The sequence below is a fragment of the Phocoena phocoena genome, chromosome 8 (assembly GCF_963924675.1).
Source record: "Phocoena phocoena chromosome 8, mPhoPho1.1, whole genome shotgun sequence".
Taxonomy (NCBI): Eukaryota; Metazoa; Chordata; class Mammalia; order Artiodactyla; family Phocoenidae; genus Phocoena; species Phocoena phocoena.
Genome location: NC_089226.1, coordinates 16227641 through 16233383, shown reverse-complemented (window position 1 = coordinate 16233383; position 5743 = coordinate 16227641).

Sequence of the window (5743 nt, the reverse complement as noted above, 5' to 3'; positions counted from 1 at the left end):
ATGCCTGTCTGGGGAAGTACGGACTTGGAGAAGAGTGAGTCACTCGGCTCAGGACACCGACTTAGTTCCTCTACGCCCTGCCGCCCCAGCATCAAGGAACCTTGGATCCAAGGTACCCACGAGGCCCCAAGGAACATCATGCACCTGTCCACCCTCACTTGAACTTCCAGGACTGCTCTGCACATCCGTTCACTAGGCCTGAGGACCTGTGTGGCTGAACCAGGATATGCCCACAAGTCCACCACCCAGAGGCCTCCTCTCCATCATCCCTGGCCTGGTGTGAGCTAGCAGCTAGCTGGTGTAGGCCAGTGGAAAGCAGCAGAGAAGCTGTCAGCACCCACCCCTTCAGGGTGACTGGCCTGCCTCCCCACCCCCAGCCCCTGCTCAGCCCGTTCCAGCCTGGCCACCAGACAATGAGGAGAAACAGGAGAGGGGCTGAGATCAGCACAGCCAGCCCCAGGCCTGGCCACCCACTCCTCCACCCCTGGCAGCACTGAGCCCCATCATCAGGCACTAATTAAATCCCCCTAATGAGGAAATAAGGATGCAGGAGCTAGCTCCACCATGGCCTCCCCGGCCCACCGCCCTCGCCTCTCCATTGGACTTATCGCTCGTCACAGGATGTTTACAATAATTTTTAATTTGTGCAATTATTAATCACTTTTCTATCTGCCTAATTTGCATAATAATTAGTCATCTCACTGTTTGGCATGCCTGTGAATGACAGTGTTTTAAATTGAATTAAGATTTTAATATTCTGTTTTCCTGCTTTCTTCCCCCTCCACACGCTAAGCAAAGTCAGATTTGGCAGCCAGAGGGAGGGCGGGGAGGAGGCTGGCAGGCACTGGACTTGGCCCACTCTGTGCTCCTGAGAGCTGTCTCCCAGAGGAGGGCCTGTCTGGAGAAGGCAACAGCAACCACCCCTCACCCCAAACGCGGCATTTGAAGGGTTAACCCAGGCTTGCCTAACCAGTAGAGGTAATGAGTGAGGAGTGGGCAAAGGCACCGCAGAGGGAGGGGTCATACTGGCCCAGAGGCGCCAGAGATCAAAAAAGCACTTTCACTTTTTTTTTTTCCCCCAAACAGCCTGCTTTTTGCAAGGGGACGTCAGAAAGCACATCACAGGCCAGTAATTGATCCCCGGTTACTAGTCTAGGTTAACTTTGATGGCTCAGGGTCCCCCAGGTAGAAAAGCACGCTGCAGCAGTCTAAAACCCATTGCCACTCTTCAGATGGATGGAGAAAACACATCTCTGCAGCTGAGTTTGGTCCCCCCACTCCCCTCTAGAGCCACCGCTGCTCCACAGGCCGGCAGACCCTCTGCCCAGGCTCAGCGGGGCACTTTGCAGACTGTGCCAGGGAGTGTTGGGTTTTGACTGACCAGAGGCAACAAGCAGGGGCACACTGTCCTCTGTCAGGAGGCTTTGGTGGGTTTCTTTCTCTCCTTCTTACCCTCTAGGCCCTCTCTGACCACCCCAGGAATTCAGCTCCAACCCCGCCTCCCCACCACTATCGGCTTGTTGCCATGGTAATCCCGAGGCTGCCCTGGATACCCACTGCTGCTCCAGAATTCTCTGCTTAGGTAGGCAGTGCACCCCGCAGCCTGCTAAGAACACCTCCCCTTTGCCATCGCTGCAGACAAAGGGCGAGGAGCCGGGGCATGATCACCTACACATGGTCTGCAAAGTCAGACCCTGGTCTCTCCCTCCAGGTGAGTAGGGAGAGAAGATGGGGTGGGGCGGGGGGCAAACTTCACACAGCAACCGAGGCCTCCCCCAGGCCAGAATAGGAGGAAGGGCCCCGTCCTACCACGGAAATCCCTTCCTCCCACAAGGAGCAGGGCCTCCCAACTCTGCCCTTAGGGGCCAAGGGAGGGAAGTCCCCTGGATGGGAAAGAGGGAAGTGGGGTCTTGCTGCCAGATTTAGAGCTGGGTGAGAGGAGGGAGGGCTACCAGTTTCCAGGGGAGCCCTTCTCCTTCACAGGACTCCACGGCTGGTCTGCATTCCCCACCTGCAGGTCAGTCAGCACGGTCCGGCAGAGAAGTTCCAGGCATCCCTGGGGCCTCCTCTGGCACAGGGTACCTGTGGGCCCTCCAGTCAAGTGCTAATCCACCTAGGATGGCACCAGCCTCCGGGGCTGGTAGTACCAGGAACCACTTGCCTAGTCTTTGCCTGAAGGGGCAGGATAAAAGTTGCCAGGATTCAGGGGAGGTGCAGTCCAACCCAGGAATTACAGGGAGAAACCGGGCCTCAGGGCTTTGGGCTATGTCCTCAACCCCAGCTAGAGGGTGCACACAGCCCCCTTAGCATGTTGTAAAGCAGGCTCTCACGAGCCAGACTTGACACTCTGCTACACTGTCACTCAGGGGACCCCAGCCCTTACCACACCCAGCTTTACCCACCACAGCCAGCCCTCTGCTTCCCCACAGCCCCTGAGCGGCCAAGGGAGCCCCGAAGACAGTGAGGCCTGCACATATAGCCAGTGCCACAGCATCCTCTGCTGGCCACCCTCGCCTCCCACACCCGACCTCGGGATGAAAAGAAGGCAGCAGCCCCTCGGATCCAGGCCCACTGTGAGTTCCAATCATGGACCTGGGAGAGACCTGGTTTACCCCTGCTGTCTCGGCATAATTATCAAGAGCACACACACCATTCACTCAAAAAGTGTCCTGGTTTGGAGGATAAACTAATCACAACCAAGTTCAGGGTCCCAGAGAGCCCGGGGAGAAGGTGGAAAAACTCCAAGCACGGAGACAAGCAATCTTCTCTCCACCCCCACCCAGAGTTACTCTCTTCTAGGCAACACAGAAGGAAGCTCAGAGTCCCTGCCCTGGGCCAGAGCAGACGTGTCTTGACAGTCCTGCCTGGGGAGAGAGGGAAAGCAGCTCCTTCCCACTGGAGGAAATACTAGACAGGAACCCAAAGAAGACAGAAGAAAACTCAGCAAAAGGGTAGGAAGCCTGAGGGAGTAAAGTGCTATCTCTACATGTGTCCAGCAGGTGGCAACACAGAGCAGTCTGCATCCACCCATCCCCGTGGCAGCAGGGAAGCCCTATCCAGCTGGTTGCCTTGTCTGGCTCTGGCGTGTGGCCTCTGTCCTTCTGCAAAGCCTCTCCCTCCCCTTCACTAGACTCTACACCCGCTTTCCCCCAGCTGACTCCCTAGCCTGAGCCGCAAAAAACAAATTAACACACTACGCGCACGCGTGCACACACCCCACCCTTAACCTAAGAGAGGAAGAAGAGAATTCAGAGCCCAAACTAGGGGCTGCAGGACTCCTGGATCCCTTCGTCTCGTGCTGCTGCCTGGTTGATGCAAGGATCTTAGGGGACCCCTTCTACCAAATGGGTAGAGATACCTGAGAACAGAGGTATAGAGAACAGTGTGTTTCTTTGTGGGATGGGAATGGAGTCATAGAAATCGGGGAATTTCTATACGTTCTGTCATTTGGAGAAGTTAATGCAAATTGGCTGCAAAGTAATACATAAATGCACAGGATCTACATCAGGGACCAACAGTGGTGGCAATATGGGGACTCAGACAGCAGTAACTACTCCACAGAGCCTTGTGAGACTAGGGGGAAGAGAAACCGACTGGTGCACAGGGGTTTTCCTGCACTGCCTTCCCACTCCTGAGCACCCCCCACCATCCCCCACCCTCACCATGAAGCACATGGCCAGACCCTGGTGGAGGCAGAGGACGGTGTATCCTGCACTGAAGTGGCTCATGGTCTGGTTGGTTGGCCCTTGGGCCTCAGTCCCACACCTCCACCATTTCCCCTCCAGCCTAAGACTCTCCCAGCAGGTAGCTGAGGCCAAACTGGGATTTTTATCCCCCTTTTCCCCACGCAGGAGAGGATTATTGTGAAAAGAAAAAAGAAGAATCACAAAATCCTTACAAAGATTTCAAAAAAGCCCTACCTCCACTTGCACATCGCTTGCTGAGTTCTGGAAGTTCACATTTGCCTGGGTCTCACCTGCAATGGAACCTCAACCTAGCATTTAGTTGAATTCAGCAAATATTTACTGTGTCTCCTATAGGGCAGGCTTCCTGTTGGATGCTGGAGACTGTGGTCTCCACCTTTAGTAAGCTCTAAGTCAGGCCAGGGGAGCAAAACCACACTCACTGTAATATAAAGAGATTTATACTACAGTCAGGTATGAACAAGTATTATGGGAGCGAGCCCAAAGAGGAGGCATTTCATTCTGCCAATCTGCCTGTAGCGAGGAAGCCAGGGAGAGCTCCACAAAGGAAATGACATCTGAGCTGGGCCCTGAAGGTTCTGCTAGCGGAAGGAGGAACAGGGCAGAAGCAGCAGCTTGGAAAAGCAGAGAGGCCTGAACCAGTGGCATCTGACCAAGGGGAGTGAGAAGTCCAGAGAGTCCACAGGGAAGGGGCCCACAGGTCAGGGCGCAAGGGACCTTGACAGAATGCTGAGGATACTGGACACAACCTGCAGGCAAGGGTTTCGTACTGTCGGCCTCCCACGTGGCCCTGGAGGACGTTCCTGTCCTCGGTCTCCCCTGCCGACACTGGGATAATCGTGCTTCCCACACCCTGTTCCCACAAAAGCCACGGACTCTCTGTCGCTGGGCCTGGGTTGGCTGGCAGAACTACTCCATGAACATCTGACAGGATGTCCATGTGCTAATTAGGCATTTACCTCATGCTGCAGACATGACAATCAGTTAGCCCAGCCCAGAGCACCCACTGTGGTCCGTTCTTACCCAGAGCAACCCCTCAGGACTCATTCATTCATTCATTTGGACAGAGAGCATAGGCTTTGGTAGCTCTGTGGTCTTTAGCCTTAGTTTCCTCATCTGCGAAATAGAAATATTAGCGTCAAATTTATTGGGTTTTTATGAGATTAATATATAGAGAGGCCTGGCCCCTAGTAGCCTAAATAAATGAAAGCTATTATTAGTTGTGAGGTGTAACGCCTCGGCCTACAAGGTGGAGATTTGAAAGTGAATAAGAGACCTGAATAAGAAAATAATAATCAGAAAATGAGTAAGAGTCCTGGCCATAGGAGCTTACAACCCACAAAACAGCACGCTGAATGATGGGTACAAAGTGCCATGGAAACTCAGAGAAAGGCTGAATAGGCGAGCAGACTCTACCCTGGGAGAAGTAGAACGAGTCTGCATTCTGAGCTCCGAAGCAGAACTGGGAAGACAGGCCCTTCCAGCCCCTGCCCCATAACCTGGGGGTCCCCCAGTACCTCGGGTGGTTGCTTGAGTTTGCCTTTGTCAACACTTTCTCTTTAGTCCACATCAAAAGACTCCCCAAAAGACTCAGAAGTTAACTCCTCTCCAGCATGAGGCCATGTTGGCTGGGCTAGTCTGAGCGTCAGGAGAAGAAATGGGCCCCAATAACCCTCATTCCAGCCTCCTCTCCTGCACCAAGCAAAACCAGGACAAGGACCACCATCCTACCACTTTGCATGCTGAGAAAGCGTAGCAGAACAAGAAAGTGGGATTTCTCTTGGAGACTGAAGGTAATCACATTGAGTGCAAACACCAACGGCATACGTGGAGATGGGGGCAACATGGCCCCATCCCCTCTCTCATAATATGTGTACAGGAGCTGTGGGAACTGCTGACAGTAGTGAGCTCAGTGGTAATCAACGGTGGGATGTGGTCACCGTGAAAGCTAATTCGGTCTTAAACACACTGATTGCAACGTAACACTGATGACATTGATTATCAAATAACATTGATTACAATATAACCCGATCTACACG